This window comes from Mus pahari, chromosome X (assembly GCF_900095145.1).
Source record: "Mus pahari chromosome X, PAHARI_EIJ_v1.1, whole genome shotgun sequence".
Taxonomy (NCBI): Eukaryota; Metazoa; Chordata; class Mammalia; order Rodentia; family Muridae; genus Mus; species Mus pahari.
Genome location: NC_034613.1, coordinates 96,520,278 through 96,533,009, shown reverse-complemented (window position 1 = coordinate 96,533,009; position 12,732 = coordinate 96,520,278). Strand labels below are relative to the sequence as shown.

Here is a 12,732-nt window from a genome sequence, read left to right as displayed (position 1 = left end):
ATTGTAAGACGAAGTGAGACTAGGTTGATTTCTGTTTTGTCATGAATAGTTATGTTTTGTCCTCCTTCCTCTTCTTCCTCCTCTTCCTCCTCCTCCTCCTCCTCCTCCTCCTCTTCAATGTAGGTTCTTCCTGAGTAGAACTATGGGTTATTCCTTGCAGTCTGGGCTCCTTCTTTCAGGAGATGGGGATTTCCAGGACATTTTCCAATATCTCTTTCTCTGCATTTTTCTCAATCCCTACTTTGTGATTCTATGCTGTCACCATAAGAGTATCCTTTTCTAGAACACTCATAGTCTGACCAGCTGTAATCAGAGTAGTCTCTGTCCCCAGGGGGTACTGTTCTTGTTCTGCATATCTGTCTTCTGGGGAGGCGCTCCAGTGGTCTGAATTGTGGCTCTCCCTTCTGTCATGACCAGAGGACTGTTTCATGTGTGCCACACTACTTATTTTCTGCTGTCAGCTGACCCAATAAACCGGATGCCTCAGGCTCATTCAAATGACACATACTCAAGGGTCTGAGTTCCTTGACAGTTTTTTTTTTCTGTCTCCACATGTCACCTAAAGCTCTACCATGCTTCCATCAGACTGGAAGTGCCAAATAGTGGTGTTCTATAGCCAGTCCCAAACGAAATAGCCTTTTCAATGCAAAAACAATCTTCCTTGGCAGATTGAAAATATAGCAATGACCTTGAAGAAGTCAAGATGAAGTATTATAAAAAAAACAAACAAACAAACTGGGACACTAGCTTAGCATGTACACAAGGCCCCAGTTCAATCCCAAGCACTTCAATAGGAAAACCATGAAACTACGATAATAGAAACATTTTTCATATATATGTAGTGGATTTGGTCTTGAGGTTTTTTTTTAAAAGACCAGGAAAAATGATAGTTACTGGCGTTTTCCTGAACATATTTGTGGCTGATAGTGAAAATCAACAAACTAGTATTTCCTTGACAGTATTAAAACATTACACTATCAGAAGTGTCAGTCTGAGAAGCAGAAGTAAATGGGAATTTTCCTACTTTACTACATTTAAACGCTTAACTTAGGGTATCAAGGACTTTCTAATGTATGTCTGAGAGTACTTATCTTCTAAAATGCAAGTTAAAAGCACAATGCTCAAACAACAATAACAATGAAAAGAAGGTACCTTCCTCATTCAGTGAAACTAAAATTAGTTGCAAGAAATGAAAATTGCAGTTGCCCTGGAGAATAGGAAAATTAACACATGCAAAGACAATGTTAAAAGAAAATTGGCCTGTTTAGGGAACCTGCGGATGTTTTGTTGTAAGGTCAGTTATCAACAGGACTTTTACACAGCAGCAGTAATCAGTGTTAGAAATGTTTGTTACTATTGGAGAAAAAAATGTTGTGGCCCAGTCACATCCTGTGTTCTGTATATTGTTAATATCAAGACCTCAAAAGATGTCCAAGAGCTCATTTCTGCAAAGACAGAAACAGCTACTTTTAGAGTCCTTATATTAGGGAGTCTTATCAGTTTGTAAGAGAAATGTTAAGTGGTGGATGTAAACAGACACTGATCAACATGACTTTGTCCCGCTTTTTGTGGAGAAGTGTTCAGCTGCTTAGCCTGATTGTTTATAATCACCAACAAAATTCTGAAAATTTTAACTGCTGCCTTTTATCCATGAGGTAGTGATGGAATACCAGGAATGGTGTGTCCTTTTAATAAAATTTATTTTTAATCAAATCTCCCAAATTAAAAATAAAAGTTTTGTGCTTTGAAGTGGCACCTGTGCCACTGTTTCTAAATGGTGGCTAGATTTCTTTTTGAAGTTGTGTTAACCTTGACAGACAGCACTCTGCCATGCCCTTTGCCAAGCTATGCTTTGTAATGCTCTAATGAAATAGCCAACTAACTTATGACCCTACAATTGACATAAACAAGCCTTTATTAAGAACAGATTTGCCAAGGGGTGGGAGAAGAAAGGGATATTTTCATGTTAATATAATTATGATTGTTCCATTAAATTGTATACTGGGTATATTTTGTTCTTCATTGAAATTTTATTTTGCATTAACTTACTGAGTAATCCTTTTTAGCAATCCTGCATCCCATTTTACTGGTACTACCTCTGAAACATTATCTCCTTAAAACCATATCAGATTTTAATGTGAATTTTTGTAGAGTTTTTATTTAAACTTTTATAGAGGCAATAAATGATTTCCAACTAACAGACCCTTCTTTTAAAGTTTGTTTTTCTTTGTGTTGTGTTTTTCTTCTCAAAAGTGAATTATTTCTTCCCTCAGATAAAGTTCTGATAAGGAGAGGAATACTAGGGTGTTTGGGGTTCAAAGGAGGGAAAACACACAATGTTCAAGAGAAAATTTGGTCGATGGCTTAAGTTCACATGTATATCATTCTAATGAGCTTTACATAGATAAGTACAAAGCCAGAAAATGCCAGAATCAGTGGGATGAAGTGAATATACTGTAACAGGTTTGTCCCCAGTAGCATACTTAAATGGTAAGACAACTTAATACACTGTTACAGTATAAATAGCAAACAAAAATGGCAGTTTTATAAGATTTTTGTTAAGTACTGAAGTGGCATCTGTCTTGTCTTGCCTCCCTCTGACGCTAATTTGGTATGCTTTTAATTTGGATAAAATATGCCTATGACTCCTTTGTCAAAGCCTGATACCAATTAAAACTCTTTGTGTTGCCTAACTAGTGGAAAAGGGAAACAGGAGAGCAAAGTGTAAGTTAGAAGTAGAACAGAAGCAGCTTTCCTTCCCAGATGATAGATTTTCAAAACTGTTGGAAGGAGAAATATCACATACAGACATTCAAATGATTCAGGTCCTTCCAAGATCTTCAAAAGAATTGATGTAAGATGGTAAAAAATTTTTGTTTTCATACACATGAAGGAAAATCATTATGAATCCCTTTAAAAGACAAACTCATGACTAAGTATGTTCATAAGACTACATGGTAGTTTTCACATTCCTCAAAGCTAAAGAAGTTTTAATGTTCTTATTAGTATTTTTTTATAAAAACACAGACTTTCTTTTGTTTTTAATTTTATTGCATGTCTATGAGTATTTTGCCTGCGTGTATGTCTGTGTAGATAGAGTATGCATGCCTGGTACCCACAGAGGCCAGGAAATGGTGTTAGCTCCTCTGAGACTGGAGTTAAATAGATGGTTATGAGCTACTGTGGGTGCTAAGAATTAAACCCAAGTCCTCTGAAAGAGCAAATGCTCTTAACTGCTCAGCCATCTCTCCAGCTGTCATTTTGTTTTTGAGACAGGATCTTGCTTTGTTGTCCTGGACATCTTCAAACTTGTTTTGTTCTCTCAAATTCTGGGATTATAGGCATTCAAACATGCCTAGCAAAATGTAATAGATTGTAAGTATACAAGTACTATTTCAAGCTATTAAAAGGCTTTTTCTGCTCACGCCTCCAATGCTTGATGTAGCAATAATTATTGTTAGCTTAATTTATATAGCTCACAGCTCTAATATCTAGGTCACAGCCTTGAATGTCATTTAGATAATTTTATACAAGAGAAAAATCCCTCTATTTTAGGGTTATAATGTATTTGTATTTAGAACCTTGTCTTTTAGTTTGTCACTTAATCACATAGGATCAATAGGCAATATAGTCAATCTTACATGTTACTTCAATCAATAAAATGCTGTATGTTGAGGAGGCTATCTTATATAGTCTCTTCTACATAATGCAGCCATCCGTAACAAAAGGTAGAGGTACCTGTCAGATAATTATTCGTTTGCTTAATTGACTGCTTTCTTTACAATATTTGAATAGCCAGGATTCTGACAGTTGGGGGAGTTAGTGATTAAAGTTGAAGACACACAAATAAAGAACCTCTAAAAGTCTTGATAAAAATCATTATAATGATTTATTATAATGATTTTCAGTAAGTGAAAAGTGTGCAGGGGCAAGATGCTTGATCAACAAGGTGTATAATGTTTGATAGCTAAGATGAGTAACTGTTTCAATTAATTATTATAGAAGTTAAGACTCAAGGATGTAGGGCTTGAGAGATGACTTAGCAGTTAAAAGCATGTACTATTGCAGAAGATTGGAATTTGGTTCCAGCACCCACACTGAATTGATCATAATTGTCTCTGGTTCCAGCTGTAGGAAATCTGATAAACTCTTTGGAACTCTGTGAGTACCTGTACACACATGTACACATTCCAACACATAATTTAAGACAATGTGAGAGGCTGGAGAGATGACTCAGTGNTTAAGAGCACTTACTGTTCTTACAGAGGGCCTAGATTCAGTTCCTAGCACCCACATGGTGGCTCACAACCATCTGTAACTCTAGTTCCAGGGTATCTAACACCTACTAGACTCCATGGGCCCCTATATGCATGTGGCATGCATAAATTCACAAATATATATATATATATATATATATATATATATTTAAATTGCATGAATGTGATGAGTTGTTTGACCTGTCTGTATAGCAGGCAAAATAATGATAGTATCTATGTGCCAATGGGAATGTGATAACCTGCCATACAGTACTTATCACAGTGCTTCATAACACAAAGTATTTAGGATACCAATACTATTATTATTGCGTTACAAGAACAAAAGGTGTGGAGGAGAGATTAAAGAAACTCAAGGAGACCCTGTGTTCAGTCCATTGGTTGACTGTGAGCATCCACTTCTGTATTTGTCAGGCACTGGCAGAGCCTCTCAAGAGACAGCTATATCAGGCTCCTGTCAGCAAGCACTTATTGGTATCCAAAATAGTGTCTGGACTTGGCAACTGCATATGAGCACAGGGTCCCTAATAGAGGAGGTAGAGAAAGGACCCAAGGAACTGAAGGGTTTTGCAGCCCCATAGGAGAAACAACAATATCAACCAACCAGACACCCCAGAACTCCCAGGGAATAAACCACCAACTAAAGAGTACACATGGAGTGACCCATGGCTCCAGTTGCATATGTAAAAGAGGATGGTCTTGTTGGACATCAGTGAGAGGAGAGGCCCTTCATCCTGTGAAGGCTCGATGCCCCATTGTTGGGGAACGCCAGGACAGGGAAGCGAGAGTGGGCGGATTGGTGAGCAGGGAGAGGAGGGAAGGGATAGGAGGTTTTCAGAAGGAAATGTAAATAAAGAAAATATCTAATAAAATAAGACCCTGAGATTCCACCTTATACCAATTAGAATGGCTAAGATCAAAACCTCAGGTGACAACACATGCTGGAGAGGATGCAGAGAAAGAGGAACAGTCCTCCATTGCTGGTGGGATTGCAAACTGCTACAACCATGCTGGAAATCAATCTGGAGGTACCTCAGAAAATTGGAACTACCTGAAGACCCAGCTATACCCCTCTTGGGAATATACCCAAAAGATGCCCCACCATGCCACAGGGGCATGTGTTCCACTATGTTCATAGGGGCCTTATTTGTGATAGCCAGAAGCTGGAAATAACCTAGATGTCCCACGACAGAATAATAGATACAGAAAATGTGGCTCATTACACAATGGTATACTACTCAGCTATTAAGAATGAGGACATTCTGAGTTTTTCAGGCAAATGGATAGAACTATAAAATCCATAGCCGGGCAGTGGTGGCACACGCCTTTAATCCCAGCACTTGGGAGGCAGAGACAGGTAGATTTCTGAGTTGCTATACAGAGAAACCCTGTCTCAACCCTCCCCCCCAAAAATCATCCTGAATGAGGTAACTCAGACCCAAAAGGTCATGTATGGTATGTACTCACTAATAAGTGGATGTTAGCCAAAAAAAGTACAGAATACCCAAGATACAGTCCACAGAACTCAAAAAGGTAAACAAGCTGAAGTGCCCAAGTAAGGACACCTCAGTCCCACTTGGGAGAGAGAAGAAAGCAATCACAAGTGGGGAGGGAGGGAGGGAGGGAAGGAGGGAGAGATCTAGGATGGAGAGTGGACAGGGATGGGGAATATGGGGGAGGGAAACCTGATCTGGTATTGGGTGAGGGAAAAGGGCTGAAGCCCTGAGGGCCAGCAGAAAGAATGGAAGCAGGCAACCTCAGGAAATAGGAGGTTGTGGGGACCCTCCAGAATGCACCAGAGACCTGAGAAGTAAGAGATTCTCAGGACTCAAAGGGAGGGGCCTTAGATGAAATGCCTGACAGTAGGGAGAGGGAACTTATAGATCCCACCTCCAGCAGGANGACAGGGCATCAAATGAGGGAGGGGGTTGCCAGCCCACAGTCACATCTCTGACCCATAATTGTTCCTGTCTGAAAGAATTACAGGGATGGAAATGGAGAGGAGCCTGAGGAAAAGAAGGCCCAGCGACAGGCCCCAAGTGGGATCCAGTTTAAGTGGAAGTCCCAAGCTCTGATACTATTACTGAAGCTATGGAGAGCTCTCAAAAAGGGACCTATCATGACTGCCCTCCAAAAGACCTAACAAGCAGCTGAAAGAGTCAGATGCAGATATTTGCACCCAACCAATGGACAGAAGCAGCTGACCCCTGTTGCTGAATTAGGGAAGGCTGAAAGAAGCTGAGGAGAAGGGTAAGCCTGTAGAAGGACCAATGGTCTTAATCTAGACCCTGAGATCTCTCAGACACTGGAACACCAAACAGACAGCATACACCAGCTGATATGAGGCCCCCAACACACATATAGCAGAGGACTTCTGGGTCTGTGTTCATTCAGAGATGATGCACCCAACCCTCAAGAAACTGGAGGCCCCAAGGAGTTTAGAGGTCAGGTGGGGTAGGGGGGTGGGGGCATCCACGTGGAGACAGGGATCTGGGGAGGAGGTGTGGGATGTGGAGCAGTTGGAGGGTGGAGGGGGCGGGGAATGGAATATGGAGTGTAAAAAATAAATCAATTTAAAAAAAAGAAAAATAAATAAAAAAATTAAAGAAACTCAAGGAGTACTTTGACTCAAGAATTTGACCCTGCAGTCTCAAGTCTCTGTTCACTGACATTGGATCCCCTTCCTCCTACTAGGACTGCCTGCTTGGGCATCAGTGGGAGAGGATGTGCCTAGAACTGCTGAAACTAGATGCCCCAGGGTGAGATGGTACTCAAGGGGGGCTCCCCTTCTCTGAGGAAATAGGGAGGGGCAATGAGGGAGGGATTTGTAAGTGTGGGACTTGGAAGAGAGAAGAGGTGGGGGGCTGTGATTGAGATGTAAAGTGAATAAAAATAAATAAAAATAATAAAAAAATAAATTGGCCCTGGATAGAGATGTATCCAAAACAATCCAAAAGTTTCATCTACATATAGAATATGACTAGTGCAGCTGTCACACTCAAAAGGGTCTTTGGTGTACTACCAAAGAACTACTAGACTCCAGCAGTTCCTCTAGCAGCTAGAGGAATGGGCTAAATGGACTCTTTGATTTGCATTGAATGAAGTATTAATGCCATGTAACATATTTCATTCACTTTTACTGCCCATTATCTATAGGTATCTTTACATATTTGATAAAATTACATGAATTAGAATCACTGTAGAAAAGCTATTTCTTTAAAACTTCAATTCACTTTATCAAATGTTGCTCTCTAATTTAATGTATGTGCAAATGATGGTGAATTTCTAAAACTGGTTTTTTAAATGACTTACAGAAATTTGAGTGCAGTTGTTTTGTTCTACTTCATTATATTTCCTACTAGGTAAAATTTGCCCTGTTATTACTGCTTCTAAAGCAGACTAGCATCCTTTGTTCAAGCATGTTTCATTTCTCATGGGGATCTGCATCATTGCTTTCGTAAGTGCAGGTTTGGTACTTGCATGCTTTCCTCCTATTTTATTTATGAACCCACACTTTGCATACTATTTCAAATACTTCCTTCATTCCTATATGAAAAATTATATAACTCTATCTCCGCTGATGCAGTGAGTCAGAGGAAAGGGTCACTTGACCTTTTGTAAAGTCTGTTTAGTGCACACAAAGCTACTTTTCTAAACATAAAAGAGGCTCTGGACCAATTAAATATTATAAAGGATTCATTCTTATTTAGCTTCATAACTTTTGTTCCTTCTATTTTCAGATAATTATCAGATATCTTAATTAGAAAAACAATAACAAAAGGTTAAGAAACCCCAAGTTCATTTGAAATAAACATTGATCTAGTTNAATACAAATGATCACTAAACACCTGTAAGGAAAGCAAGAGTTCAGCGGAATAAATTTAGAATACCTTAGAACTAAGACATCATTTGAAATGCAATCAAACTAGCACTCACAAATTAATGCTTCAAATTGCCTTGGCTTAATTCTTGTTTCTGCTTTTGTTTTTAATGATGCAAACATTTTTTTCTAGAAAGTGATGAAATTTTTGACTGTAGAAAAAAATTTGATTCCAAATGCTATCCCTCAACCTAACATTTTTCCAACAAGAACCCATATACTCTAGTATTATATAATGACAAAAAGCATTAGAACACTAAGCATGATGCTTCATGCCTATAGTCTCAGTACAGTAGGCTGGGGCAGAAAGATTGTTCTAAGTTTGAGGTTGGCTTATTAGGCCAGCCAGGCTACACGGTTTATATTTGTTTTGAGAATAAAAGAGGAAAGAAAAGAAAAGGGAGGAAGGAAAGAAAAGAAAGAAAGAATAAAGAAAGGAAAATCAACGAAAACAGGCTGGGGCTTGGTCAGTGTTGGCATGTCTACTGTTGCAAGAGCTCTTTCCGGGAGATGTAAAGAAATATCTACTGATTTCAGACAAAACACTAATAGTAACCCAAACTAACGGTTCTATCCATGTGCACTTTGACGAACCAGCAGATTTATTGGGCTTACTCACAGAAACTTGGATGTCCTAGTTTGCTTTCTGTTAATGTGATAAACACCATGACAAAATCAACTTATACCTTAGAGTCTATTATGCAAAACAGGGACTCAAAGCAAGAACCTGGAAGTAGGAACTGAAGCCGACTCCAAGAAGGAACAAGGATTACTGGTTACTCTCAATTTCTTGCTGAGCCTGCTTTCTTATACAGCCCAGGACTGTATACGTGTATATATATATATATATATATATATATATATATATATATATATATATATATTTAAAGCAATGATTCTCAAAGCTAAATGTAACAACAATTAATGGGGAAAAAAGAGATCATGAATTTGAAAAAGAGCAAGAGAAGAGGTGGGGGATTGGAGAAAGGAAATGGAAGAGAGAAATGTTGGAATTATATCACAATTGCAATGATAAAATAAATAATTTATAAAATGATTATGTAGGTCTTGTTTAGACAGCCATATTGTTGATATGTCATGGGTACAGTTTCCCTGCCATGCCAAAGATACTATCTTCACACATACATATTGATTTTCTACCTCTTATAATCTTTCTGCACTTTTTCTGAAATATTCCCAGAGCCTTATGTATAGAGGAATTCAGATGTATCCAATGGAGATGGACACCACAGTTTTTCTGAACATTTTAACTAGTTGTGGATTTCTATCTGGCCTTTGTCTGCTGCAAAAATAAATCATTTTTGGTGAAGGTTGAGGGCTATACTTAGCTGTGATTATAAGGTAAGTTTTTATAATGAACTTAGAAATTATATTTGTTTAGGGAAGTGGCAGTAGAAGATTTAACTCTAGGTTCTATGGCTTCCCAAACTGATGTTACAGTGCATGGCATGAATTCCCTTCCATTAAGTGGTCCTTACCTATATTAAACAACTGGTTGTTACCACCAAGATATAAATGATGTACAATTCTATTAAATGCAACACTTACTGACTAAAGTTGTAGCTCCCTGATAGAGCACTCGAATATCAAAGTATCTGTGCTGACCATTTTTGTGATCCATAGGTATCACAACTAGTACTCTGAAAGCTATCCTCAGGGAAGAACTTCCATATCACACCTAGGTGGATTCCTTTAAGTCCACCCCTTGGTTACTCTTCCACCCCTTGATTCCTTTACCCATGGATCCTGGCTATGGGAGAAATCATACCTTGTATCGGACACTGATTCAAAGCATATACTGCCTTCTGAAGAACTCTGCTGCAGACCTCCACACTGCTGCCACCTAGTAGGCATTGTAACTGCATCTTCAAAAAGCCATTCCATCTTTCTATCAGACTAGCTGCTTCAGGATGATGGGAAACATGGTAAGACTAGTGGATTCCATGATCGTGGGCCCACTGTTGTACTTCTCTGGCTGTGAAATGAGTTCTTTGGTCAGAAACAATACTGTGTGGAATACCATGATGATAGATAAGGCATTCTGTAAGTCCACAGATGGTGGTTTTGGCAGAAGCATTATGGGCAGGAAAGGCAAATCCATAACCACAATAAATATCTACTCCAGTAAGAACAAAACATTGTCCTTTCCATGGAGGAAGTGGTCCAATGCAGTTAACCTGCCACCAGGTTGCTGGCTGCTCACCTTGAGGAATGGTGCCATATCTGGGGCTCAGTGTTGGTTTCTGCTGTTGGCAGATTTGGCATTCAGCAGCAGCTGTAGCCAGATTAGCCTTGGCGAGTGGAAGTCTGTATTGTTGAACCCCAAGCACAACCCCCATATCAGCCACCATGGCCACTTTGTTCATGTTCTCATTGAACAATGACAGGAATGGCTTGGGAAAGAGGCTGACTGTCCATACAACAGGTCATCTTATCCACTTGATTATTGAACTCCTCCTTGGCTGAAGTCACCTTTTGGTGAGCATTTACATGGGACACAAATATCTTCACATCCTTTGCATATTTGGAGAGATCTATCCACATACTTCTTCCTCAGATGTCTTTCTCACCAATTTTCCAGTCATGATCTTTCCAAGTCCCTGACAATCCAGCCAATCCATTGGCTACAGCCCATGAGTCAGTGAACAGTCATACATCTGGCCATTTCTTCTTCCAAACAAACTAATACCATTTTCTGCCCACTATGAAGATTTCCCTTCACCTGTATCTTTCAGGGTTGTCCAGGAAAGGGGTTGTAATGCTACAGCTGTCCACTTCTGGATGGTGTCTGCATACCGTGCTGAGCCATCAGTAAACCAGGTCCTAGTCTTTTCTTCAGTCAGCTGATCATAGGGAACACCCCATGAGGCTATAAGCACATGCTTGGAAGCAGATGACATTATAACAGGAGTAGAAACCATAGGCATTTGAGCAACTTCATGTAACTTGCTTGTACCTTCAGGACATGCTTGGGCCTGATCTCATACACACCATTTCCTTTTGATAATAGACTGCTGCTGTGCACGTCCTACTTTATGGCTTGAAGGGTTTGATAGCACCCAGCTCATGATGGTTAGTTCAGGTCCCATAGTAACTTGGTGTTCTATTGTGAAACGTTCAGTTTCCACTAAGGCCAGTAGCAGGTCAAGAGCTTTTTTTTTGTTTGTTTCTTTGTTTGTTTTTTGTTTTATTATCTTTTCTTTATTTTTTTATTTACATTTCAAATGCTATCCCGAAAGTTCCCTATACCCCCCCTCATCCCTGCTCCCCTACCTGCCCACTCCCACTACTTGGCCCTGGCCTTCCCCTGTGCTGGGTCATATAAAGTTTGCAAGACCAAGGGGCCTAAGAGCTGTTTTTCAAAGGGAGAATAGNTGTCTGCAGATGATGGTAGAGTTTTGCTCCAAAACCCCAAAGGTCTCTTCTGTAATTCACCTACAGGAGCCTGTCAGAGGCTACAAAGAGCATCTCTATCTGCCACTGACACCTCAAGTACCATTGGGTCTACTGGATCATATGGTCCAAGTGGTAGAGCAGCCTGGACCTGTTGAAAAGACTTTTCTTGTTCCAGGCCCCACACAATGCTAGCAGCTTTCTGAGTCACTTGGCAAATGGGCCTGAGTAACACACCCAAGTGAGGGATGTGCTGTCTCCAGAATCCAAATAGACCCACTAAACACTGTGCTTCTTTCTTGGTGATGGGAAGGACCAAGTGAAATAACTTTTTTCCCCTTAGAAAGAATATCTCTGCATGCCCCATACCACTTGACTCCTAAGAATTTCACTGAGGTCCTTGAATTTTGTTTGGATTCATTTCCCATCCTCTGATATGCATGTGTGTTACCAATGATTCCAAAGTGGTTGCTGCTTCCTGCTCACTTGGTCCAATCAGCATAATGTCATCAATATAATGCACCAATGTGATATTTTGTGGAATAACAGATGATCAAGATCCCTTTAACTAAGTTATGACACAGGGCAGGAGAGTTAATATATTCTTGAGCAAAACTGTGAATGTATACTGCTGGCCTTGCCAACTGAAAGCAAATTGCTTCTGGTGGTCCTTATGGACAGGTACTGAGAAGAGCGCATTTGTCAGATCAATAGCCGCATAGCAGGTGCCAAGAGATGTGTTAATTTGCTCAAGTAACAAAACTACATCTGGTACAGCAGCTGCAATTGGAGTTACTATCTGATTTAGTTTTCAATAGTCATCTGTTGTTCTCCATGATCTGTCTTCTGCACTGGACAGATAAGAGAGTTAAAGGAGATGTGGTGGGAATGATGAGCCCTGCATCTTTCAAGTCCTTGATTGTGTCAATTAGTTTTGCAATTCCTCCAGGAATACAAGACTGTTTTTGATTCACTATTTTTTTTGGCAGAGGCAACTCTAAAGNCTTCTATTTAGCCTTTCCAACCATAATAGGCCTCACTCCACAGATCAGGGAACCAATGTGAGAATTCTGCCAATTTCTAAGTATATCAGACGCTGAGGAAATCCAAAACATCATCAGATCCTACTACAAAAGGCTATACTCAATAAAACTGGAAAACCTG

The 12,732-nt window shown here is 39.7% G+C and overlaps 1 pseudogene; it reads right to left on the bottom strand.

The window, feature by feature from the left end:
• Positions 1 to 10,059, bottom strand: part of LOC110314460 — a 12,434-nt pseudogene extending 2,375 nt beyond the window's left edge.
• Between the last annotated feature and the right edge of the window lie 2,673 nt (positions 10,060 to 12,732).